We start from the raw sequence: 27,198 nt of genomic DNA on the forward strand, positions 1-27,198 counted from the left end.
GATGGGACCTGTGTGCTCGCCCCTCCGCTCAGTCCGGCGATGGGGATCCTAACTCGGCTTCTCGGAGGACACGGGAGTCTGGGAGCAACATTCCCCACCCCTCCGCTGCATCGCTATCCCGTGCTAAAACCCCACTGTCCGAGAAGCAGCACGGTCGCGGGAGTCGGCGGACCTGGGTCCGGCTCTGCCACTTGTCTGCTGTGTGACCTTGGGCAGGTCTCTTCTCTGTGCCTCGGTTAGCTCATCTGTAAAATGGAGATTAAAACTGCCTGCCCTGTGTGGGGCAGGGACTCTTTCTGACCCCGATCATCTACCCCAGCGCTCGGTAGAGTCCCTGGCGCAAAGTAAGCACTTAAACACCACAGTGATGATCATCATTACCGTTCTACCGAGGGTGAGGGGCAGGGAGATGGGCCGCTGCGTCCTCTGCGGAGTGGAGCAGGGATCTGGGGCCTGGCCGGATTAATACTAAGGTGGGCACCGCCCCCGCAGAACGGGACTCCTCCACCTCCCCGTCCACTCCACGGGGCACTGGCTGGGTTCTAGCCTAAGTCCATCACCCACACGCCTTCTCTGACGGCCAAGAACTCAGGGGTCAATGTGGGCAGTACAAACGTCGACACAAGGAAAAATGTCCATCGAACGGCTTGACCTTGACCCTCCCGGAGGATCGATCAATCAATCAATGGTATTTACTGAGAGCTTACTGCGTGCGGAGCACTGTACTAATTACTTAGGAGAGGTTACTACAGTAACACATTCCCTACCACCAGATCACTGGGCACAGCTTCTTGGAACGGAGGGGTTCCAGGTCTCGGGATAGCACGGAGAGGCGGAGCATTGGGCAGAGGTGGGGGGAGGCATCTGGCCTAACGGAAAGAGCACGGGACTGGGAGGTGGGAGACCTGCGTTCTATTCCCGGCTCCACCACCTGCCTACGGGGCGTCATCATCATCGGCCTGCCGGTCTCGCCTTCCCAACATCGCCAAGATCCGCCCTTTCCTCTCCATCCAAACCACCGCCTCGGTGCAATCGCTCATCGTATCCCGACGGGATGACTGCATCAGCCCCCTTTCTGATCTCGCAACCTCCCGTCTCTCCCCACTTCAGTCTCTACTTCACTCTGCTGCCCGGATTATCTTGCTACAGAACCGCTCTGGGCCTGTCGCCGCCCTCCTCCAAAATCTCCAGTGGTTGCCTGTCAACTTTCATATCAGGCAAAAACTCCTCACTCTTGGCTTCAGAGCTGTCCATCCCCTTGCCCCTCCTACCTCACTTCCTTTCTCTCCTTCTCCAGCCCAGCCCGCACGCTCCGCTCCTCCGGTGCCAACCTCCTCACCGGGCCTCGTTCTCGCCCATCCCGCCGTCGACCCCGGCCCACGTCCTCCCACTGTCCCGGAAGGCCCTCCCTCCTCACCTTTGCCGAACTCGCCCACTTCCCCCCTTCAGAGCCCTACTGAGAGCTCACCTCCTCCAGGTGGCCTTCCCAGACCGAGCCTCGCTTTTCCTCCGCTCCTCCTCTCCTCCCCATCGCCTCAACTCCCTCCTTCTGCTCTACCCCCTTCCCGCCCCATAGCACTTGTGTACATATATATATTTTTTAATCCATTCATTTTATTAACGATGTGTATATATCTGCCTGTTTACTTGTTTTGATGTCTGTCTCCCACCCCCGGCTTCTAGACTGTGAGCCCGTTGGTGGGTAAGGATTGTCTCTGTTGCCCAATTGTACTTTCCAGGTGCTTAGTACATTGCTCTGCACACAGTTAGCGCTCAATAAATATGACTGAATGAATGAATGAATGAATCAACAGTGGTATTTATTGAGTGCTGACTATGTGCGGAGCACTGTACTAAACTCTTGGGAAAGTACAACAGTTACATTCAGAGATCTATCCCCCGCCCACGGTGAGCATACAGTCCAGAGGGGAAGACAGATTTTAACGTAAATAGTCCAAAACATATGATTTACAGATATGTACATAAACGTGGTGGGGTTGAGAGTGGGGAGAATAGGCTTGAGCAAGTTGAGCCCTTGAGCAAGTCACTTGACCAGTTTTCCCATCTGTCAAATGGGCCAGGGAGAGTCTCACCCGAGTATACCTCAGGAGTTGGCACACAGTAAGCGCCGAACAAACGGCACGGTGATTATTATTATTATCTGGTTGACCGCGCCGCTTACCTCCTACCTTCCCGTCCCCAGCGGCCCCTCGGCGCTTTCGGCCAATTCCCCAATTAAGTAAAATTCCCTAGAGTGCCTCGCTTGGCAGGACAAGTGTTCCGACACTGGCACCGAGCCCACCGTGCTGTGGGATCTCAGGGAAGGGACTAACTCGCTCGGGACCATACTGAACCTCTAGACTACCGTGAGCTCGCTGCGGGCAGAGAATACGTCCGCTTTTCCCCATCTAAAAAGTGGGTGGCGGTGCAAAGACCGACCTCGCGATGTGGGGTCTGAAGGGGCTCTCCCTCCTGAACGCCCGGGTTCCACACTCACACCCGCTCAGGCTCCTCTTCGCCGCCAACCTCCCACCCGGGACCGTCTGGAGACCTCTCCCAACAGCCCTCGCAGCAACGGGCCTTCCGGAAATCAGCCACCCCGAGGAAGAAAAGGGGGATCTGAAGGAGGAGAGGGAGCTCGATTCTTGCCAAGAGCTCACCCTAGGCCTGCTCATCTAAATCTTCTTCCACGAAGACCACTCCCCCTCCGCTGAACGCTCACCTGTGCCGCTCCCCATGGGCCACCCGGCCGCCACCACCAGGAGCCACCATTCGGAGCAGGGTCCTGCCTGTCCTGAACAATGCGGGACAATCGGACGAAGGAAAGACGTGAGCCCTGCCCCCGGGGGAATGCCGTTTGACTAGGCAGCGGCGTGGCTGAGTGGAAAGAGCAAGGGCTTTGGAGTCAGAGCTCATGGGTTCGAACCTCGGCTCTGCCACTTGGCAGCTGGGTGACTGTGGGCAAGTCGCTTCACTTCTCTGGGCCTCAGTTACCTCATCTGGAAAATGGGGATTAAGACTGTGAGCCCCACGTGGGACAACCTGTGTCTACCGCAGCGCTTAGAACAGTGCTCTGCACGTAGTAAGCGCTTAACAAATACCAACATTATTATTATTAGAGAGACAGAGCCTCTGGGCACGACCGGGTACGCATACGCAGGCACACTCAGGGGAGGGATCGAAGGAGGAGAAAAATGCCTGCCCTTGAGGGTCTGCCATTCATTCATTTAACAGTACTTATTGCGCGCTTACTATGTGCAGAGCACTGGACTAAGCGATTGGAATGGACAAATGGGTAACAGATAGAGACGGTCCCTGCCCTCTGACGGGCTCGCGGTCTCATCGGGGGAGACGGACGGACGAGAACGGTGGCGACAGATAGAATCGAGGGGAAGAACGTCTCATTAAAACAATAGCAGATAAAGAGAATCAAGGGGATGTACATCTCATTAACAAAATAAATAGGGTGATGAAGATATATACGGTCGAGCGGACGAGTAGGGTGCCGAGGGGGTGGGACGGGAGAGGGGGAGGAACGGAGGGAGGGGGGGGAAAGAGGGCTTAGCTGCGGAGAGGTGAAGGGGGTGGTGGAGGGAGCAGAGGGAAAAGGGGAGCGCAGTCTGGGAAGGCCTCTCGGAGGAGGTGAGCTTTAAGTAGGGTTTTGAAGAGGGGAAGGAAGGGGACATAAAATGTCGGAGCCCAGTCCAGCTCAGGGCTTTGTAGACATCCCTCCTTTACAAGCCACAATGTGGCACAGTGGAAAGAGCCCGGGCTCGGGAGTCAGAGGTCATGGGTTCGAAGCCCGGCTCTGCCATTTGTCAGCTGTGTGACCGTGGGCAAGTCACTTCACTTCTCTGTGCCTCAGTTCCCTCATCTGGAAAATGGGGATTAAGCCTGTGCGCTTCATGTGGGCCAACCTGATTACCCTGTGTCTGCCCCACATAGTACATAGTAAGCGCTTAACAAATACCAACATAATTATTATCCAGTGATGCCCGCAAGCATAAAGGGCAGACGGGAAGGGTCTCCCCATGCCTCTTCCACCCACCTCCCCCAAGCCAGACGCCCTCCCCACCCCCCCAGCCACATATTATGGGAGTTCATTCATTCATTCAATAGTATTTATTGAGCGCTTACTATGTGCGGAGCACTGTACTAAGCGCTTGGAATGAACACGTCGGCAACAGAATGATACCGGGAGTTGTTAAGCACTCACTATGCACTACGCACTGGGGTAGATAAAAGACAATCCGGTCTCACAGAGGGCTAACAGTCTAAGGAGGAGGGAGAATAGCTATCGGATCCCCATTTTGCACATGATGAGGATAGTATTTTTTAAACGCATACTATGCGTCGAGCACTGTTCTAAGTGCTGGGGGAGACATGAGCTGATCGGGTTGGACTCAGTCCCCGTCCCACATGAGGAGCAGCGTGGCTCGGTGGAAAGAGCCCGGGCTTGGGAGTCAGAGGTCATGGGTTCGAATCCCGGCCCCGCCGCTTGTCAGCTGTGTGACTCCGGGCAAGTCACTTCGCTTCCCTGGGCCTCAGTGACCTCATCTGGAAAATGGGGATGAAGACTGTGAGCCCCACGTGGGACAACCTGATCACCTTGTATCCCCCCAGCGCTTAGAGCAGTGCTTCGCACGTAGGAAGCGCTTAAATGGCATCATCATTATTATTATTATTATTATTAGGAGACTCCTAGTCTTAATCCCCATTTTACAGACGAGGTACCTGACACACAGAGAAGTGAAGGCCACACAGCAGACAGGTGGAGGAGTTGGATTAGAACCCAGGTCCTTCTGATTCCCGGGCCCCCGCTCCATTCACTGGGCCATGCTGCCTGAGGCCCGGAGAAGTGAAATGACTAGTCCAAGGTCACCCAGCAGACACGTGGCAGAGCTGGGATTGGAACCCAGGTCCTCTGACTCCCGGGCTCTTTCCAGCGGACCACACTGCTTCTCATAAATGCACAGGGGGGGGGGGGAGGGTCGGTTGCAAAGGGAAACTGAGGAAAAACCCTCCCAGGGAAAGGCAGTTCCCGGACCGCCCTCCAGTGGCCAGACTCTGGAAAATAATGACGACGATGGCATCTGTTAAGCGCTTACTATGTGCGAGGCACTGTTCTAAGCGCTGGGGAGGATCCAAGGTGATCAGGTTGTCCCACGTGGGGCTCACGGTCTTCATCCCCATTTTCCAGATGAGGTACCCGAGGCACGGGGAAGTCAAGTAACTTGCCCGAAGTCACACAGCTGACAAGCGGCGGAGCCGGGATTTGGAAAACACCCAGATCCTCCCTAGACACCCCCCAGTGCTCTTGAGAGGGAGAGACTCTCTTCCCCAGAGGTCTTCGATTAATCAACCAATCCAGAAAGTTTCTTGAGCACTTCCTTTTTTAAAATGATGTTTGTGAAGTGCTTACTAAGTGCCAGGCATTCATTCATTCATTCAATAGTATTTACTGAGCGCTTACTATGTGCAGAGCACTGGACTAAGCGCTTGGAATGGACAAATCAAAACAGGCACTGTATCGACAGCTGCGGAAGATCCAAGATAATCAGGCCGGACCCCGTCCCTGTCCCGCACGGGACTCAGTCTTCATCCCCATTTTGCAGATGATGTAACTGAGGCCCAGAGGAGTTAAGCGGCTTGGCCACAGCAGACAAGAGGAAGGGCCAGGACTCCCGACTCCCTGACTCCATGTTGTTGTCCTAGTCTCGGAGTAGAAGGCCGGGAGAAGAAGATGCTGCTTAGTATAGTGCTCTGCACATAGTAAGCGCTCAATAAATGCTATTGAAGGAATGAACCACGTTGGCCCTGGCAGGGCAAGGAGAGCACGTTGGAGTAGGACTGGAAAGGGCTAACTACGGTCGGGTGGGTCTGCCAGCAGAGGCCCAGCCCTCCGATTATAATACTAATAATGGCATCTGTTGAGCGCCTGCTATGTGCGAAGCACCGCTCTAAGCGCTGGGGGGGGGATACAACGTGATCAGTTTGTCCCACTTGGGGCTCACAGTCTTCATCCCCATTTTACGGATGAAGTCACCGAGGCGGAGAGAAGTGAAGTGACTCGCCCAAAGTCACGCAGCTGACAAGCGGCGGAGGCGGCATTCGAACCCATGACCTCTGACTCCCTAGCCCGGGCTCTTTCCACTATTGGGGTGCAGCTGGGCACTTGAGGCCTAAGCTGGCCCCTGATGGAGGGGAAGAGTTTAGCAGGACAGCCACGACCTTGGTTTCACCTTGCCTGGGGTAGGATTCGCCCTCTCTACCTTGGCCTTTCCAAACTGAGGACCGGGCCAGGAGTGGCCTGCAAGGGCTAATCGGTCCATCCCCCTGCGTCGCATTCACAGCGTGGCTCAGTGGAAAGAGCCCGGGCTTCGGAGTCAGAGGTCACGGGTTCGACTCCCGGCTCTGCCGCTTGGCAGCTGTGGGACCGTGGGCGAGTCGCTTCGCTTCCCTGGGCCTCGGTTCCCTCGTCTGTCAAATGGGGATTAACCGTGAGCCTCACGTGGGACCACCCGATGACCCTGCATCTCCCCCAGCGCTTAGAACGGTGCTCTGCACATAGTAAGCGCTTAACAGATACCAAGATTATTCACTTCAGGCACCTGAGACTCCTGTCCACTTCTCCTATGTCCAGTGAACGGAAGCTTACGTCCAACTATGTGGGAGCAGGGGTCGCTGGGGGCGGCCCATCCCTACGCCGGGGGGCCGGGGTCCGGAAACAGACGGACGGCACCCGGGGCTGATGTCAGAGGCCAGGCCCCCGGGCCGGATCCACTCTGGATCAGCGTGGCTCAGTGGAAAGATCCCGGGCTTGGGAGTCAGAGGCCACGGGTTCGAATCCCGGCTCCGCCACTTGTCAGCTGTGGGACTGTGGGCGAGTCACTTCACTTCTCTGGGCCTCAGTTCCCCCATCTGTCAAATGGGGACGAAGACTGTGAGCCTCACGTGGGACAACCTGATGACCCTGTATCTCTCCCAGCGGTTAGAACGGGGCTCTGCACATAGTAAGCGCTCAACAAATACCAACATTATTATCTCAAACAGCAGGGGCAACGAGCCTGGTCCCAGCTGGCCGGGCCTAAGGACCGACCCAAATCCATCCTACTGAAAACCACAAACGAACGGTTCCACCTTTTTCGCGGCCTCTGTAAAGAGTTGACTCTCTGCCGAGTCTCGCGTTAAGCGCTGGGGTGAGCATGAGGTAATCAGATAAGACACGATCCCCATCCCACCTGGAGCTCACAGTATCGGGGGGAGGGAGGCCAGGTATTGAATCCCCATTTTACAGATGAGGAAACCTGGGGGCAGAGAAGCAAAATGACTCACCCAAGGACGGTGGCAGAGGCGGGATGAGAACCCAGGTCCCCCGTCACCCAGCCCCGCGGCCGGGCCGCTTCTCGGATGGCTCCTCTTACCGAGTTTTACGGGAGACCGTCCAATCTAGGTGACAGATGGCTTCCCTCGATTTTTCTGATGGGCAAATCCCTTGTCCCGAGGCCGGAGTCACAGCTCAAGTCCTCCCCGGGGGGACCCTGCTCAGACCTCTCTCTGCCCCTCGTAAACGGGCCCCCAGACCCAAAGCCCCCATCCCGCCCACACACTCGCCGAACTCTGCCGACAGACGGCCGCCGCGCAGGAGGACGGGGGTACCCCGGCCCGGCCCAGCGGCGGGACCGGAGGGATTCTGTGGCAGCCGGCCCGGACTGCCTGACCGCCCGTCTGGCTCGGCGCTGGGCTGGCCCGCGGGACTTGGCTGAGGCGGTCGACTCGCCCCCCCCAAGCAAGGCCCTCCCTACCTCAGCCCTCGTTCTCACAGCCAGCATCTCACGCAACCTCGCCGCCTCCCGCCCACGTCGGAGGCGGGGGTCACCGCTTAAATCGGGAACCTGGGGAAGCCAGGTTTCAGAGAGGTGGAGGGTCTTGCCCCGAGTCCCAGGTTTCTCCGCACCCCGCTCCTGAGGGGAACGGTTCCCCGCAGAGCACTTCCACCTGCCCCTCCGCGAGAACACGCCGGCAGCTCTGAGCTGGGAAGGAATCTCAGCCCTGAAGGGGGTCCGGTTTAGACAGGGCCGCCTCCTGCGAGAAACCACGGGCCGCCCCATTCCCCGGGGTGTCAGACGCGCGCCTCGCCGAGTGACATCTCTGGCAATCAGACACCACCGGGCCTTTCTTGGAGGCAGGGGGCTGGCCTGAGTGACTTCCAGAAGGCGGGCCCAGCTCTGGACCCCCTCACCTCTCCTGCGGGTGTGCGGGAACTTCCTCGAGGCCAGCCCCCAAGCTGCCCGTGTGGCGTCGGTCAGGTGGCGGATGCTGCGTTCGGCTACTTCCTACCCCCGGGGCCCAGTCCGAGCCCGAGGCCATCGGCTGGAGTCGCCGCTCACCGCCCCGGCAGGTTATGTAACGGCTTAGTCAGCCGGGGAATTAGTCACGCTCCCGACAGACAGGGGTGGACAGGTTTTCCGGCGAGGCGAGGCTCCGTCGGCAAGGCGTCGGAGCCCGCGGGGCCGAGGAGGGGACTTGAGTTGGGGTCCAGGACCCCAGGCACAGGGGAAAGGGGGAAGAGAGGAGCAGAGGAGCAGGGGAGGATGGTCCTCAGGGACACAGTAGCCTGAGGGGAGGGGAGGGATCGGGCCCCGGGAGCCAGACAGACAGATGTGGGCACGGACCACAGTCCCCAAGGGATACGAGCTTTGAGGTCTGGGCTTACTCCGAGCATGTAATACGTGCAAAAGACACACGACGTTCACCCAGGCACGCACCCTCGTACACCCATCCACAGGCAACCCCACACATTCACACATGGCGCGTGTTCACGCTCCCCGAGCACACGCACACCCTTAGACGAACACTCGATTTTCTCTCCCTTAATCCAGGAGCTCTCCTTCCTGCAGAGCCGGGAGCGGACCTAGCAGTGGGCTCACTCTCTCTCCATCTTTCTCTTTCTCTCTTTCTCTGTCATATCGAAGGGCTGCAGGGGGGAGGTAGCGTTAACCCGAGCAACGGTCCAGGAGGTACAGAACACACCCATCTCCTAGTTCGGGATGGTGAATGTGCGGATGAAAGCGCGCGGCACTGCCAGCCAGCGCTCCGACCCCAGAACGACGAAGTCCGGGACTAAGTTGGGGTACTGGTGGGGTGACTGTGCTATCTCTTTGCTACCCCGGGTCTCGGGGCCACTGAGGTTCGCTCAGGGAAAGCGGCCTCATCCCAAACAGGGGCCTCAGAACCCGGGCAGGACAGATCCGGCCACTATTACGGAACCAGCCAAAACCATGGGGGCTGATGATCTGTGAAGTTTAGTCTCAAGGTTACTGAGCAAAAGCCACCTCTTCCCGCCCCCTCCCAGCAAAAACAAAGCAGCCGAAACCTCCGCTCTTTTCTCTGAAACCCGTTCTACGTCCATAGCCCGGTCTAATAATAATAATAACGTTGGTATTCGTTAAGCGCTTACTATGTGCAGAGCACTGTTCCAAACCCTGGGGGAGATACAGGGTAATCAGGTAATGAGGCTCAGAGTTAATCCCCATTTTTACAGCTGAGGTCACTGAGGCCCCGAGAAGTGAAGTGACTTGCCCACAGTCACACCGCTGACAAGTGGCAGAGCCGGGATTCGAACCCATGACCTCGGACTCCCAAGCCCGGGCTCCTTCCCCTGAGCCACGCTGCTTCTCCTACCGGGAGCCACGGGGCCTGCTGGGGGCCACGGGGCTTGCTGGTAGTCACGGCCTAGTTGAACGGCGATCCCGACAGAAGGATCCCTGCAAGGTGGAATCGGGGTCATAGCGATCTAATGATAATAATAATAATAACAATAATGTTGGTATTTGTTAAGCGCTTACTATGTGCCGGGCACTGTTCTAAGCGCTGGGGTAGATACAGGGTCATCAGGTCGTCCCACGTGAGGCTCACAGTTAATCCCCATTTTACAGATGAGGGAACTGCGGCACAGAGAAGTTAAGCGACTCGCCCACAGTCACCCAGCTGACGAGTGGCAGAGCCGGGATTCGAACTCATGACCTCCGACTCCCAAGCCCGTGCTCTTTCCACTGAGCCACGCTGCTTCTCGGTTGATGTGGCCCAACCGGTGTGAAGTAGGGAACAGGACTCCGTCCTTTGGTCTCCCGAGGGTAGGGGGCCGGACGCAGTGGGCGGTTAAATATCATTAACGATAATAACGATAATAATCGGGAAGTGCTTACCGTGTCGAGCCCTGTTCGAAGAGCGGGGAGCGACACAAGTCATTTAGGATGGGCACAGTCCCTGTCCCATGTGGGGCTCCCAACCTAAGGGAGACCAGGTATTGAATCCCCATTTTACAGATGAGGAAACTGAGGCCCCCGAGAGGCTAAGTGACTTGCTCAAGGTCATCCGGCAGGCAACTGCTGGAGCAGGGATTAGAACCTAGGTCCTCCGACTCCCAGCCCCATGCTTTATCCACTAGGCAATGCTCCTCTTCACCCAGTAAGCGCTCCTCAAATACCGTGGACTGACTGGCTGCAGGTAGAGACTAATTTAGCTGCTGAGCGGCCTCGGCTTCCCGGCCCGGCCCAGGCTAGCCCCGGCTTTCCGAAGAGAGCCCACCACTGCGCTCGGGGCCTGGACTCTGACGAGACTCCAGGTTTGCCGCTCCCGTGACCGACTTCTGGGGCGGGGGCTCTCTGAACCCTTTCCCGGAGCCGTCCGCACTCCAGACTGTCGCCTCTATTTCCGCGCAAGCAGAGGGACTGCATTGCTCCCTACCTGAGGGCTCTCTCAGGATTTAGTACAGGGTTCTGCACACAGTAAGTGCTTAATAAATATTACTACTCTACTTTACTCCTCCTCCCAGGTCCGTAGACCGAGAACCACTTCCCAGAATCACCTGCACGGACCCCCCAGAACTGCTTTTTACCGCTGCCCCGACGGGGGCATTTCGGATTAACCGTTACTCGGCACCGTGGGCTCTTTTGTATTAGCCAATCGGACCTGTATTTTCCAGCTGATTGACACAGAAGCACCGTAGCCTAGTGGGAACGGCACGGACCTGGGAGGCAGAACTCTTGGGTTCTGATTCCAGTTCTCCACTTGCCTGCTGGTTGGCCTGGGCCAAGATGCTTCACTTTTCTGGGCCACGGTTTCCTCATCTGTAAAATAGGCTTAGGTACCTCTTATCCTCGCTCATTAGACTGGGAGATCCCAACCGGGCCGGGCCCTAGGTCTGATTTGCTCATACTCTATCTACCACAGTGCCTGGCGAATTGGGAGTGCTTACGGGAATGGGATGCAGTGAGAAAATGACCACTTTACCTGTGAACGACGGCACACGTAGAGCAGCGGTGTGGCCCGGTGGAAAGAGCACGGGCCTGGGAGTCAGAGGACCCGGGTTCTAATCCCAGCTCTGCCACAGGCTTGCCAGGTGACCTTGGGAAAGTCACTTCTCTTCTCTGTGCCTCAGTTATCTCATCTGTAAAGCGGGGATTAAGACTGTGAGCCCCATGCGGGACACGGACTCTGTCCAATCTGATTAGCTGGTATCCCCCTCGGCACTTCGTACGGTACCCGGAACATAATGAGTGCTTTCCGAATACCATAAAAAAAAAAAACTGGCACGTGATGGGGTCCACTGAGCGTAATTTTTCTTCCCGGGGCAAGTTTGACCCTTTGAGCCTGGGAAAGGTCATTACCTAGAGGAAGGGGTCCATTTGGGTCGCTTCTCCACCGAGATTAAGCTGCAGCAAGAAGGATTAATGTACCCAATAAGAAAGGGCTTCTCAAAAGCAGGGACCATCAGAGACACGGAAGGGGGCTCCGCTCCCGTGCCCGACTGGAAGAACACGGGCCCGGGAGTCAGGAGACCTGGGTTCTGATCCCAGCCCCACCCCTTGCCTGCTGCGTGCCCTGGGGCAAATCATTTCACTTCTCCGGGCCTCGGTTTCCTCATAGGCAAAACGGGGCTCGAGCACCTATTCTATTGCTTCAGCCCGGGAGCCCCACGAGGCGAGGCCCGGTCCCAACCTGGTTGTGTTCTATCTACAGCAGTGCTTGGCCTATAGGAAGAACCGCCACAATCATTATTACGCACTTTCATCCTTCGGAGCTTAGGTTTGACCCTAACTGGAGGAAGGGAGGTGGAGCGGATACTTGAACAGGCCATGAGCTTCTACTGTTCCAGATGACAAATCTGGGAGGTCGAGTGACTTGCCCAAGGTCACCCAGCTGGTAGGCATCAGTGCTGGGACTAGAACCCGGGTCCCCTGACTCCCGCGCGCTCTCCCCTCGCCGCCACGGTGCCACGCTGCTGCCGGGGGAGTAGACTCTCGCCAAGAACCCAGTCGCCGAGCTGTGGAACAGATCTGCCTTATTCTGGGGGGCTCCCCACCTCCCCCACCCCAGCCCTGTGAGGAAGTAGGGGGCTCACCCCACGCTGTTGGCCGCCTCCCCCGGGAGCGGCCGGCTCTGGGAAGGACTGAAAGATCGCCGGTGGCCAACGGGCACCGGCGGTGGTCAGGACACTTCCTTCAGGACCCTATAGAGTGGCCCGGAGTGGAGCTAATCATCCCCCCGCCCACCCCACGGACTCTGGGGCCCGAGGGTGGGGCTGGGAACCATGGTGGAGGCTGAGTTTGCCTCAGTCTACTCTCAGGTCTCCCTACCACCAAATAAATGGGAGCAGGGACAGCTCTGTGGGCACCCAGGGGCACACGCGACATAGACCTGAACACCTAGACAGGTCAACTCTCTCGCTCTGACTTCTCCAAGTTCTGCGGTGTCTCCAGAGAGCCGCTGTCCACGAGTCTCAGCTTGAATAAGCGCGCCATAAAATCGTCCACCTTGTTCAAACGCTGGAAAATCCGCCCCGGGAGGGAAGCCCAGACAAAACCGGCCGTGACGGGAGAGACAGAAATGCGGATTTCTGCAATAACGTCCCAGCACCTGCCGCCCGCTAATGTGGAACGGTGACTTCCTGGAGTCGAAGCCACCGGCTCCAAAATGAGGTGCGGAATTCATCCTGGCTCAGAGCTCTGGGTGCATGCCAGCCAGGGCCTCGGACCTCCAGAGAACGGTGTAAAAAAGTTTCTCTGCAAACGGATCGATGGCCTCGCCAGTGCCCGGGGGTGCCGGGCCATCCTGGCAGATCCCAAGGGTTTGCGCGCGGGAGGGAGAGGACAGAGACCCGTCCGCTATGGGGTTTGCCCCGGCGCCAATGTCCTGGGATCTGGACCGGGGGCCGGCAGCCGCGCAACTGCAACGTTTTCCGGCCCGAGGCCCGAGGCGTCCCTCATTATCCCACGAGCCTTTCCCCAGACCCCGGCTTGAAGCACGAGCGCTCTTCCCTTTGCCGGAATAGGGAAGAACGGGGGGGTGGGGGACTGCTATCAGGTGGGGGGGCAGTGGCAGGGAGGGGACGGGATTCGACCCGGAGCTCCCCGGACCTAGGATCAGAGCTGGGGGTCCTGGGACACGCCGACCTCCTCTCCTGGGGTGTCCGACTATATCCTCTCTCCCCCAGTCCTCCTCCAGCCAGCCATCTGGGGACCAAGATCAGGAACCCATAACTAAGAGCGGCCCGCCTGGGCAGGATGGGCGGCTTGGCACTGCCCAGAATCCCCACAAGTAGGTGAGACGGGTGACGAGCGCCCGGGCACGGTCCGCGGCCCTCCTGCCCACCACCATCACATCTGCGCAGAGCTGCGTCCGGGGGGCTGGAAGGGGGTAGGAGGCCGACGTGGAAAGGGCCGCGCGGCGTCTGCGGGGGCTTGCCACACCTCCACTCGCAGCCGTGCCCTGTGCCATCTCGGAGGGGCCCCCGCACTCACTCGGCTCCCATGACACGAGGACGAGGGGACGGCCGAGGGACGCGGCTCCCCCGAAAGGGTCACGTCTGCTGCAGCCACCCCGGGCGGCAGAATCCGGGCGAGGGGATGGGTGGGGGGCAGAGAGGGAGAGACACGAGGGAGGGGAGGAAAGCAGGACGGAGGGAAGGAAAGAAAGAGGGAGGGATAGAGAGAGGAGGAAGATGGACGGAGGGAAGGAGGGGAAGGCAGGCAGGGAAGGAGGGAGCAGGAGCCACTCCGGCCGGCGGTGTGCCTGGCCGGGGGGCGATGGATGCTACAGCCCAACACGGTTCCCCAACACGGTCGCTTTTTCGGCCATCAGCACCACGGACCCCACGCCGCCCGCACACTGGCGGTCGGACTCCCAGGGAACCCCCGGCGCCTCGGGCCCACGCCACCGCCCACGGCCGGGAGGTCCCTCCGCTCGGTCTGTGGACCCCCACCGGCCCCTGGCGTCCGGCCCATCTCTCGGTTCCCGGGCCGGCGAGGCAGGAAGCGCAATGTGGGCACGGGGCGAGGGACCCGGGGAGCGGAACGGCGAGGGCTCTAAGATGGCCACAGAGTGACGGATGCTGTCTCAAGGACATTCGGGGGAGAGGGGCCGGATCGGGGAGCCCTCCGCCCCCCAACGCCGGCCCTCCGGGGCCGAGGCTGCTGCCGCTCCCCGGGGCTCACTCACCGTTGCGATCCCGCCCCTCGCCCACTGCATGCTGTTCTTCGGCCCGACCGCCCGCCTGCCTGCGCCCGCGCCCCGCTCCTCCTCCTCCTCCTCTCCTCCTCCCCCTCCCCCACTGATGGAGAAGCTTGTGCCCCCCGCCGGGCTCCCCTCCTCCTCCTTCCTCCTTCCCGAACCCCCCTCCCTCTCTCCCAAGCCCCCTTCGCCTCCCGTCCCTGGACCTCCCCGCTCCTGGAGCCCCCTGCTCCTCTCCAAACCTTCTCCTTTCCCCCAGAGTTCCTTCTACTTACCTTTTCTGGGTTCCCCACCCCCTCCCCCTAACCTCCCCCCAACTCTGCCCCTGATGCCCTGAGCTCCCCTCCTCCCTCCCCACCTCCCTTCTTCTCCTCCTCCTCCTTCTCCTCCTCCTCCTCCTCCTCCCAGTGCCCGCACCCTACCTTCTCTGGGCTTCCCACTCCCTCCCTGGACTCCCTCCCAGGTCCCCTCCGACCCCTTGGACTCCCCTCCTCTGTTCTCAATCTCCCTCCTCCCCCCTCTCCCCAGGTTCCCTGGGCTCCCCTCCTCAAAAACCCCCTCCCTCCCTGTACCCCCTCCCAACCCCGGTTCCCTCCGCTTCCCTTCTCCGGGATCCCCGCCTTCCCGGGGTCCCCTACCTGAGCCCCTTCCCATGCCCCCTGCACCCCTTCCCCCGGTGTGGGTGCCAGGCTTGGGCACAGGAACCACAAGGGCTGGGGCACGGCGGGGAGAGGGGCGCACTGGCTGGTTGCTCCTTTTTTCCTTCAGGGGCTTGTAAGCTACATAAGTATATATATACGTATAGGAGGCGGGAGAAAGAGGGAGGGTCGGAGCATCTCCTGTCCACTCCACTCCAGAGCCGGAGGCTCCTCCTGGAGGGCTCTCCCTGAAAGCAAACAACACGAGCTTCGTAAGCAGCTAGCTCCGCTCCGGCAGGAATCCGGTGAGACACACCGGATGGGACACACGCCTTTCCTGCCACTCTGGAAACATGGCCTCTGGCCCCCTGCTTGCTACTTCCAAGTGGTCCCACCGGTCCCCTCCTCCCAGCCCGCCTTCCACCCCAGTGCAAATTCTCCATTCCCTGGCCGTGGAAAAGCCCCCGCATGGGACAGCTCTTCGCAGCTCCGCCCCCGACTTGCTTCCATCCCACCACCTCCCAACACTCCTGTCCTATAAATCAATCCATCCATCCGGTTTATTGAGTACTTAACTGTGCAGAGCCCTGGACTAAGCACTTAGGAGAGTACCATACGACGGAGTTGGTAGACACGTCCCCCGCCCCCACGGGCGTACCGTCTTAGAAGAAGTTACAGACGTAAATATAAACAAATTACGGATACGGACAAGTGCCGTGGGGCTGAGGGAGGGGTGAATAAAGGGTGCAGATCCAAGTTTAAGAGCAGTGCAGAAAGGAGAGGGAGAAGAGGAACTGAGGCTTTAGTCTAGGAAGGCCTCTTGCAGGAGACAGACCTTCCGTGAAGCTCTGAAGGTGGAGAGAGTGATAGTCCGTTGGATATGAAGAGGGAGGGGGTTCCAAGCCAGAGGCAGGATATTGGCGAGAGGTCAGCGGCGAGGGAGATGGAGGTGCGGGGTGTAGGGTGGGATTAGAGGGGTGCAGTGGGTAGTCTGGCTTGTAGTAGGAGACAAGGGAGGTGAAGTTGGAGCGGGCAGAGTGACTGAGTGCTTTAAAAGTCGGTGGTAAAGAGTTTCTGTTCGACGCAGAGGCGGATGGGCAACCACCGGAGGTTCTCGGGGAGTGGGGAAACCCGAACTGAATAGTTCTGTGGAAAAATGTTGCGGGCGGCAGAGTCAAGTATGGACTTGAGTGGGGAGAGACAGGAGACGGGGAGGTCAGCGAGGAGGCGGGATAGGATAAACGCTTGGATGAACACAGTAGCAGTTTGGATGGGGAGGAAAGGGCGGATTTCACTGACGTTGTGAAGGTTGTACCTAGGGGATTCAGTCACAGATTGAATATGTGGGTTGAAAGAAAGAGATGAGTCAAAAATAACATCAAGGTTATAGGCTTGTGAGACAGGAAGGATGGTAGTGCTCTCTACAGTGGCAAGAAAGTCGTGGAGAGGACAGGGTTTGGGGTGGAGGAGATTAAATGTGCTATTTTGGACTTGCTCAGTTTGAGGTGTCGGCAGGACATCCAGAGAGAGAAGCAGCGTGGCCTAGCGAATAGAGTACGGGCCTAGGAATCAAAAGGACCGTGGTTCTAATGCCGACTCCGCCATTTGTCTGTGTGACCTTGGGTAAGTCACTTAACTTCTCTGGGCCTCAGTTACCTCATCTGTAAAATGGGGAGTGAGCCTGGGAGCCCTAGGTAGGGCAGGGACTGTGTCCAACCCGACTATCTTCTGTCTACCCTAGTGCTTAGAAGAGGACCCGGCACACAGTATGCGCTTAACACATATCACAGTCGTTCCTATTATTATAATTATTATGTCCTAAAGGCAGGAGGAAATGTGAGACTGCAGAGAAGGAAAGACATCGGGGCTGGAGATGTACACTGGGGAATTATCTGCACGGGAGCAGATGAGTTCGCCAAAGGAGTGGGTGTAGACGGAGAATAGAAATGGGCCCAGAACTGAGCCTTGAGAGACACCCAGACTTACGGGGTGGGAGGCAGAGGAGGAGCCCGTGAAAGAGGCCGAGACTGAGTTGACAGATAGAAGGAGAACTAGGAGGGACAGTGGCAGACTGTTAACTCGCTGGGTGCAGGGAATGTGTCCGTTTATCGTTGTATTGTCCTCTCCCAAGAGCTTAGTACAGTGTTCTGCACACGATAAGTGACTGACCGGATGAATAAAGCCAAGATTGGATACCGTTTCCCAGGAGAAGGGGTGGTCCACAGTGTCAGAGGCAGCTCTTAAATCAAGGAGGATTAGGATTAGATAGAAGCCGTTGGATCGGCAAGAAGGAGATCATCTGTGACCTTTGAGGAGGTGGTGTCTGTCGAGTGCAGGGAGAGGAAGCCAGAGTGGAGGGGGTCAAGGAGAGAGTTGGAGGAGAGGAACAACTGGAGACTGGATGTAGACAACTCGCTCATGGAGACTGGAGAGGAATGGTAGGAGGGAGATGGGGTGATAACTGGAGGGAGCCGCCGGGTCAAGGGTGGGTTTTTCGAGGATAGGGGAGTCATGAGCATGTGTGAAGGCATTGGGGGAAAAGCCACTGGAGAGCAAACAGTTGAAGAGAGCGGTCAGGGAGGGCAGAAGGGAGGGGGCAAGGGCTTTGATGAGGTGCGGAGGAATCGGGTCGAAAGTGCGGGTAAAGGGGGTGGATTTTGAGAAAAGGCCAAAGATCTCTTGAGATACTTCGTCTTGTTTTTGTCCGTCTGTCTCCCCCGATAAGACTGTAAGCCCGTCGATGGGCAGGGATTGTCTCTATCTGTTGCCGCAATGTCCATTCCAAGCGCTTAGTACAGTGCTCTGCACATAGGAAGCGCTCAATAAATACTACTGAATGAATGAATACTGCCAGGCAAGATGGGAGAGTTGAAGGGACAAGAGGAGATGACACCCGATGGTTTCGATTTGCTCAGTAAAGTACGTACCCAGGTCATTATATTGTACTATTCTTTCCCAAATGCCCAGAGCAATGCTCTGCCCACAGAAAGTGCTCAATAAATACCAACACTGACTGACTGTACCCTCCTAAGTATTCGGGACAGTGCTCGGCCCTGTGTAAGCACGCAATAAACACTACTGATAGATTGATGAACATATACTGTGTGAGTAGGGGAAAGCAATAAAGAACGGATGCTGCTGGGCACGATTCTCTGTCTCAAACCACATTCCTCCACCCAGACGTGCCCATCGGTTCTCTTCGGCTCTGCCTCATTTGTTGAGCATTTACTCTGTGCCAGGCACCTAAGATGGGGGTAATAATAAATAATATTAATAACGTTGGTATTCGTTAAGCGCTTACTCTGTGCAGAGCACTGTTCTAAGCGCTGGGGGAGATCCAGAGTCATCAGGTTGTCCCACGTGAGGCTCACAGTTAACCCCCATTTTACAGATGAGGTAACTGAGGCACAGAGATGTTAAGTGACTTGCCCACAGTCACACAGCTGGCAAGCAGCAGAGCCGGGATTCGAACCCATGACCTCTGACTCCGAAGCCCGGGCTCTTTCCACTAAGCTGCTTCTCTAAGATACAAGCTAATCAGATCGGATACAGTCCCTGACCCACATAGCCCCACAGAGGCCTCGTAGTCTTAATCCCCGTTTTACAGATGAGGGAACTGAGGGGCAGGGAGGTGAAGTGACTGGGGCCAAGTCACTCAGCAGACAAGTGATGGAGCGGAGATTAGAACCCAGGTCCCCTGCCTCCCTACGTCCCCATTTCGGGGGACATTCCCGGGACTCCCTTCAAATCTCATCTCTGTCAATCGATCAATCCTATTTATTGAGTGGTTACTGTGCAGAGCACTGCACTAAACGCTTGGGAGAGCAGCAGCGCAAGAGAGATGGTTGTCATGTTCCCTCCCCACAAGGAGCTTACAGTCTAGGCGGGGAGTCGGGCATTAATGTAAATATATAAATTAGCAGATGTGTACATAAACACTGCGTGGCTGAGGGTGGGGTAATAATGTTGGTATTTGTTAAGCGCTTACTATGTGCAGAGCACTGTTCTAAGCGCTGGGGTGGACACAGGGGAATCAGGTCGTCCCACGTGGGGCTCACAGTCTTCTTCCTCATTTTACAGATGAGGGAACTGAGGCCCAGAGAAGTTAAGTGACTTGCCCACAGTCACACAGCTGAGAAGTGGCGGAGCTGGGATTCGAACCCATGACCTCTGACTCCAAAGCCCGTGCTCTTTCTACTGAGCCACGCTGCTTCTCAAGAGATTAGAGAAGCAGCGTGGCTCAGTGGCAAGAGCCTGCGGAGGCGGAGGTCATGGGTTCTAATCCCGGCTCCGCCGCCTGTCAGCTGTGGGACTTCGGGCAAGTCACTTCACTTCTCTGGGCCTCAGTGACCGCATCTGTCCAATGGGGATTAAGACTGTGAGCCTCACGTGGGACAACCTGATTACCCAGGCGCTTAGAACGGTGCTCGGCACAAGTAAGCGCTTACCAAGTACCAACATTAGTATTATTATTAAGGATGCTAATGTTGGTATTTGTTAAGCGCTTACTATGTGCCGAGCACTGTTCCCGAGCACTGTTTAAGTGCGGGGGTGATATAGAAAGAAGAGGGAGTATGGGAAATGAGGAAGGCCTCTTGGAGGGGATGTGATTTGAATAAGGCTTGGAAGGCGCGGCGAGTAATGGTCTGTCAGATATGAAGGAGGAGGGGGGTCCAGACCAGTGGCAGGACACGAGTGAGAGGGGCTGGTGGCGAGCTAGACAAGATCGAGGTACGTGAGTACGTCTGCGTTAGAAGAGTGACGTGAGACTGCCCTCATGTGCGTTATTCCCTCTCCCTTCTGCGTCACCTAACACCAGGATCTGAACCCTCTCAGTATCTGACATTCACCCCACCTCAGCCCCACAGCACTTATCTCCATATCCATAATTTGTCTGCCTCCCCCTGTAGACTGCAAGCTCCTGCAAGGGACAATAATAATAATAATAATGTTGGTATTTGTTAAGCGTTGACTATGTGCAGAGCACTGTTCTAAGCGCTGGGGAAGATACAGGGTCATCAGGTTGTCCCACGTGAGGCTCACGGTTAATCCCCATTTTACAGATGAGGTAACTGAGGCACAGAGAAGTGAAGTGACTTGCCCGCAGTCACACAGCTGGCAAGCGGCAGAGCCGGGATTAGAACCCACGACCTCTGACTCCCAAGCCCGGGCTCCTTCCACTGAACCACGCTGTAAATGCCACTGACTGATGGAAATTACTCTTCTCTGCTCTCCCACACCTGGGGTTTCCCAAAGTACAGGCCCCGAAAAGGGGCCTGAGCAGGGAAAAGGGCCTTCCCTTGTGGCCACAGACTCCTTGGGGGCAGGGAATGTGTCTACCTACTCTGCTGTCCTGGACTCTCCCAAGAGCTTAAAACAGTGCTCTGCACACAGTCAGTGTTCAGTAAATATCATCGATTGCCCCCTTTGTATCATATCATTGTAACCTCCTTGAGGGCAGGGATCTGGCCAGGCAGACTGGGGCCGGGAAAAATCACACTTCGGGGGAGGGAATCGTTTGATAACGACGATAATGTGGTTGAAGTTGTTGTCAGGCAGCAGCAGAGGATCGATCAATCAAAGCATTTTTAATTAAATGAAAGTGAACTCCTCATCTTCCCTCCCAAATCGCTCCTCCACCTCACTTTCCCATCACAGTTGACACCACCACCATCCTCCCCGTCTCGCCTGTCTGCAACCTTGGCATTATCACCGACTCCTCTCTCTCTCTCTCCCTGTCAACCCCCGTATTCAGCCTGTCGCCAAATCCCGTCTGATCTTTCTTCACGGCATCTTCGGAATCCGCCCCTTCCTCTCCGTCCAAAAGGCCGCCCCACTGGTCCGGGCCCTGGGTCATAGTCCTCCTCGCTCAATCGATCAAGCATAATTACTGTGTGCAGAACCCTGGACTTAGCGCTTTAGAGAATACAACGTAATAGGGTCGGGAGATGCGTTCCCTGCCCGCAACAGGCTTATAGGCGGAGACAGACGTTAATATAAGTAAATTACGGATGGGGCGAAGGTGATCCGGGGCTGAGGGGTGAATAAAGGGTGCAGATCCAAGGGTGACAGGAAGGGAGTGAGAGAAGAGGAAATGAGAGCTTAGTCAGGGAAGGCCTCTTGAAGGAGATGTGCCTTCAGTAAGACTTTGAAGGTGGGGAGAATAATCGTCTGCCGGATAAATCAATTCATGGGATTTACTGAACGCTTACTATGTGCAGAGCAGTGAACTGAATGTTTGAATCACCTGCCCGTAATGAGCATATCCCCTCTCAGGATTACACCTGGAGGGTTTCCAGTCCTCTACCAGTGTCCGCTACAGGAGGGAGAGTCCAGCGGAGGCATAGCCATTCCATTCCTAGCTCGGGCAGTGGCTAGTGAGTGGAAGGCCATCTGCTACCCGTCAAAACTCAGCTACGCTGGGCGGCAGCGGCCCGGGGGAGAGCCGAGGTCGGAGGCTCAGGTTTACTGTGCAGAAGAAGGCAATGGTCAACCGCTGCTGTATTTTTTAACCAAGAAAACTTTAGGATACCCTACCAGAACGGTCGCGGACGGACGTGGGGTGTACTGGGAGAGATGCGTCCGTGCAGTCCCTGTGCGTCGGAAACGACTCGCCGGCATAAGAAGGAACTTACAGTCTAGAGGACTAGGGGCTGGGGAAGACACAAGGTGATCAGGGTGGACACATTCCCTGTCCCACACGGGGCTTGTAATCTAAGTAGGAGGGAGATCAGGTATTGAATTCCCATTTTTAAAATGACAAAACTGAGGCCCAGGGGAAGTGGCTTGCCCCAGGTAAAGACAGCAGGCAAGTGGTGGAGGTGAAATTCAAATCCAGGTCCCCTGACTCCCAGGCCTAGGCTCTTTCCACTGGGCTACATACGCCCAGGAGGAAGGGTGCGAGCAAGGTGTCAGCGGCGGGCTCGTCGAAGAGAGGCCGCTGAGAAAGTGAGCTAGGGAGGGCTGCGGGTGTGAGCTGGGGAGGAGTGGGAGAAGAGAACCGGTGGAGAAGAGGAAGAGAGCTGCAGTTTTGACTAGGGATTATCGTGTACAAAACAGACACATTCCCTGCCCACAACGAGCTTACAATCTAGAGGGGGAGACAGACAATATAAACAATAAATGACAGATAGGTACCTAAGTACTGTGGGTTGGGGGGGGGGGATGAATAAAAGGGGGCTATCCTGGACATTTATTGCACGCAAAGCCCAACTGTGGGCAGAAAACTGCGCACACAGTGGATGTCTACTGGGTAGTAGGGCACTGTAGTGAGCCAGAACACTCTCCCGAGGGCCAACTACGTACACAGCCCTGTCCTGAAGAATGACGACGTGTAGAGTACCGTCCCGAGTGCCAACGGCAACCAGAGCGCTGTCCCGTACTCATTCATTCATTCAATAGTATTTATTGAGCGCTTACTATGTGCACAGCACTGTACTGAGCGCTTGGAATGGACAATTAGGCAACAGATAGAGACAATCCCTGCCCAATGACGGGCTCACAGTCTCATCGGGGGAGACAGACGGACAAAAACAAAACGACCTAATCACGATAAACAGAATCAAGGGGATGGACACCTCATAGCGGAGTCGATAATAATAATAATGTTGGTATTTGTTAAGTTGCTTACTATGTGCAGAGCACTGTTCTAAGCGCTGGGGTATCAGGGTAATCAGGTTGTCCCACATGAGGCTCAGAGTCTTAATCCCCATTTTAGAGATGAGGTCACTGAGGCACAGAGAAGTTAAATGACTTGCCCACAGTCACGTAGCTAATAGCGATGGCATCTGTTAAGCACTCACTACGTGCCGAGCACCGTTCTAAGCTCTGGGATAGATACAAGGTTATCAGGGTGTCCCACGTGGGGCTCACAGCCTTCATCCCCATTTTCCAGTTGAGGTAACTGAGGTCCAGAGAAGACCTGCCCCAAGTCACACAGCTGCGAAGTGGCGGAGCCGGGATTAGAACCCACGACCTCTGACTCCCAAGCCCGGGCTCCTTCCACTGAGCCACGCTGCTTCTCTATCAATCCATCTGTCATCCCTCCATCCGACGGTCAATCCATCCCTCCCTCCGGAGGAACCGCGTCGGCCCTGCCCTCGCTCGGGGAGAACGGCGAGGAGAGGAGCGGGGGCCCGGGGCCTCAGAGGAAAGAAGAGCCACTCGGGTGCGGCGGTTCCACGGATCTTTAAATACACCGACCTCTCGGCGGGGAGCACCCCCGCCACCGCCTCCCCGCCGTGCTGCAGGCTCTCTGATGCCTGAGCCGCTGTGATGCAGGCTTCCCTCCCTACTCCGAGCGCCCGGCCCGGCTGACGCAACCCTCCGAGGGGAGGTCGGCGGGCAACGATCCCACGTCCCCACCCTGGCCGCCTCCCCGCCGGTTATCCCTCCCTCAGGGGGAACGCGGTCCAGTCCGGGACCCACCCGCAGGCTCCGAAATCCCCAGAGATCAGTCAGAGGCCCTTCCTCCCGCTATGGCTTGACCTGGGACGGTCAGGCCACTCTCCCCATAAGGGGCTGCCACGCGCGGGGATCCCACGGCGGTTCCGCCGGGGCGGGGATGGGCGAGAGAGAAGTGCTGAGCCTCAGCGGGGCAGGAGATACCCAGCCCAGAGGGGCTAGGGCTAAGGGTAGCCCCAGAGCTGCCCAATCAACAGAAAGAGAAGCAGCGTGGCTCAGTGAAAAGAGCCCGGGCTTTGGAGTCCGAGCTCAAGGGTTCGAATCCCGACTCTGCCCCTTGTCAGCTGTGTGACTGGGGGCAAGTCACTTAATTTCTCTCTGTCTCAGTTCCCTCATCTGTCAAATGGGGATGAAGACTGTGAGCCCCACGTGGGACAACCCGATTCCCCTGTGTCTACCCCAGCGCTTAGAAGAGTGCTCTGCACATAGTAAGCGCTTAACAAATACCAACATTATTAAAGAGAAGCAGCGTGGCTCAGTGGCAAGAGCCCGGGCTTGGGAGTCAGAGGTCATGGATTCCAATCCCGGCTCTGCCCCTTGTCAGCTGGGTGACTGGGGGCGAGTCACTTTACTTCCCTGGGCCTCAGTTACCTCATCTGGAAAGTGGGGGTGAAGACAGGGGATAACCCGATGACGCTGTATCTCCCCCAGAGCTTAGAATGGTGCTCTGCACAAAGTAAGCGCTTAACAAATACCGATATCATCATTATCATCACAGGCTCGGGACCCAGGAGACCTGGGCCCTAATCCCGGCCCCCCGGCCCAGCCCCCGTAATCTTCAGTCTGCCCTGCCCGCCGGAGCCTAGACTCGTGCCTGGCTCCGGCCCCCGATACCTGTCCCCGGAAACCGCTCCCACTCATTCCACGTGTCCCCGGAAACCGCCCCCACCCTCAACATCTACCCGGGCTCCTGCCCGCCGCACCCTCTGCTCCTCCCCCTCCCCCCAGCACTGTCCTCATTTGTATATATTAGTTATTACCCTATTTATTCTGTTAATGAGATGGACATCCCCTTGATTCTATTTATCGTGATTATGTTGCCGTTTTTGTTTCGTTCTGTTGCGCTTTGCCGTCTCCCCCGAAGAGACCATGAGCCCGTCATTGGGCAGGGATTGTCTCTATCTGTTGCCCAACTGTCCATTCCAAGTGCTCAGTACAGTGCTCTGCACATAGTAAGTGCTCAATAAATACTACTGAACGAATGAGTCAGTGAAGGGCTTCCTGCGGGAAGAGTTGAATAGCCAAGAGAGAGGAGACAGAGGCTTGAGGAAGTCCCTAGAAATCTGGGAAAGTGGACCTGATTTGGGGGTGGGGGGGCAAACCTGCTGACCATCATCTCCGGAGGCTATCCACCCTGCTCAGGTAATAGTAACAATAATGGTATTTGTTAAGCGCTTAACTATGTGCCAGGCACCGTACTAAGAGCTGGGGTGGATACAAGCAGATCGGGTTGGATGCAGTCCCTGTCCCACGAGGGGCTCACAGTCTCAATCCCCATTTTACAGAGGAGGTAACTGAGTTCCAGAGAAGTGAAGTGACCGGCCCAGAGTCGCACAGCTGCCAAGTGGCAGGGCCGGAATTCGAACCCATGACCTCTGTCTCCCAAGCCCCTTGGCTCCTTCCACCGAGCCAAGCGCCTTCACCCCAGCCGCCCCATAAGAGGGCCATTCCCTCGGACTTTAACCCGGGGTCTCCTAACCCAGACTCCCCGGAGCCCAGGAGCCCTTCAGAGGTCCCCTAAACTGCCGGAGGAAGCTTCTCCCGTTCCAAAAAAGACCTTGTGACGTGGACTCCTTGGCTGACCTCAGCCATTCTAACAGCACTGGGATTTAATCTAAACCCCCCCCCCCCCACCGCAGGGCCGGCCGGGACGCAGTAGAGCCGATGACCCCCCCCGTCCCGGCCGATAACCCCAGTCGGCTCGCCGGGTTATCTTCCCCGAGCCTCGCGTTCAGAGAGGCGAGGCCCCCGGGGGTCCCCGGCCCGCTGACCTCTGCTGAATGTCAAGCCAGAAGAGTCTGCACTCCCTCCCCCAGCCACCCGCCTACGTCCCGCTGAACCAAGTGACTTTCCCGGTGGTGTTTCCATTGGCCCTCCTCCCCAAGTGCCAGCCCCTCATCGGAGAAGAGATGACACTTTTCTGAAGTGCTGGATCCTTCGCACTCCTTCTCTCCCTCCCTTTTTCTCCCTTTGGTGCGTCAGGCACTAATTATGCTAATCCCCATCATCTCTGGAACGGCAGGTCCTCGTGAGCGGCGGTGCGGGGCCGGGGACGCGCCTGCCGTCACCGCGCCGCCCGACTCTGCCGAAAAAGTGCCTTCTCAGCTCTCCGCGGGGGAGCGGGGGCAGGGGCCAAGGGAGGCCGGAGGGTCCGGATCGACGGCCGGCCCCGGGGCGCGCTTTCAGTCCAGCTTCCCGCCTGCCGAACCTGCTCCACGTTGGAACGGTAGGATCTAGACGGGACTGGAAATGGGGAAGCCGCTCAAAGACTCTGGCTCCCTGCTGGGGGACCGCCCACCTTGAATGTCCCTTGAGCACGTGCTGGCATTCTGTCCCCAGCCCTGGAGCGTGCCCACGTGACGCGGGTGAATCCAAGATGGTGGAACCAGACCCGATCTAGGTGGAGATGCCTTGCCCTTCTCCTCCCTTCCCCGTCCCACTCCCCAAAGACCTCCGGTGGTTGCCCATCCACCTCCGCAACAAACAGCAACTTCTTACCATCGGCCTTAAGGCCCTCAGTTGACTCGCCCCCTCCTACCTCACCTCCCCGATTTCCTACTACAGCCCAGTGCCAACCTACTCACTCTATCTCGATCTCGCCTCATCGCCGAACCCTTGCCCATGTCCTCCCTCTGGCCGGGAACTCCCTCCCCCTTCATACCCAACAGACCACCAGTCCCCTCCACCTTCAAAGGCCTACTAAAATCGCATCTCCTCCAAGAGGCCTTCCCCGATTCAGTCCTCCTGGTTTTTCCCCCAGATGGTATTTGTTAAATGCTTGCTAAGAACCAGGTACTATATGAAGCACTGGGGGTAGAAACAAGATAATAATAATAATGTTGGTATTTGTTCAGCGCTTACTATGTGCAGAGCACTGTTCTAAGCGCAGGGGTAGATACAGGTTGTCCCACAGGAGGCTCGCGGTTAATCCCCGTTTTACAGATGAGGTAACTGAGGCCCAGAGAAGTGAAGTGACTTGCCCACAGTCACACAGCTGACAAGTGGCAGAGCCAGGAGTCGGACTCATGACCCCTGACTCCGAAGCCCAGGCTCTTTTCCACTGAGACACGCTGCTTCCCGGATCAGGGTGGACACGGTCCACATGGGGCTCACGGTCTTAATCCTCATTTTACAGATGAGGTAACTGAGGCACAGAGAAGTGACCTACCCAAAGTCACACAGCAGACGTGTCGTTTCTTCTACTCCCTCTCCCTTCTGTATCATCTATGCACTTGGATCTGTATCCTTTTAAGCATTTGATATTCACCCCCACAACCCTTATGTGCAGAGAAGCAGCATGGCCTAGTGGACAGAGCACAGGTCTGGGAGTCAGAGAGTCTGGGTTCTAATTCTGGGTCTGTCA

General features: G+C 56.9%; 1 protein-coding gene across 2 annotated transcripts in view; it reads right to left on the reverse strand.

Annotated features, from left to right (window-relative positions):
- ARHGEF9 (Cdc42 guanine nucleotide exchange factor 9) overlaps window positions 1-27,198 on the reverse strand; it is a 129,554-nt gene that overhangs the window by 83,461 nt on the left and 18,895 nt on the right. Inside the window, exon 1 of one of the 2 annotated variants that reach the window (XM_029067537.2) lies at window positions 14,503-14,522. The exons of the other annotated variant lie outside the window; for it this stretch is intronic. The gene's annotated coding sequence lies outside the window, so the exon portion shown is untranslated. Of the gene's footprint in view, window positions 1-14,502; window positions 14,523-27,198 lie in introns of those variants that run through there. 2 annotated transcript variants of the gene reach the window in all.

This window comes from Ornithorhynchus anatinus, chromosome 6 (genome assembly GCF_004115215.2).
Source record: "Ornithorhynchus anatinus isolate Pmale09 chromosome 6, mOrnAna1.pri.v4, whole genome shotgun sequence".
Taxonomy (NCBI): Eukaryota; Metazoa; Chordata; class Mammalia; order Monotremata; family Ornithorhynchidae; genus Ornithorhynchus; species Ornithorhynchus anatinus.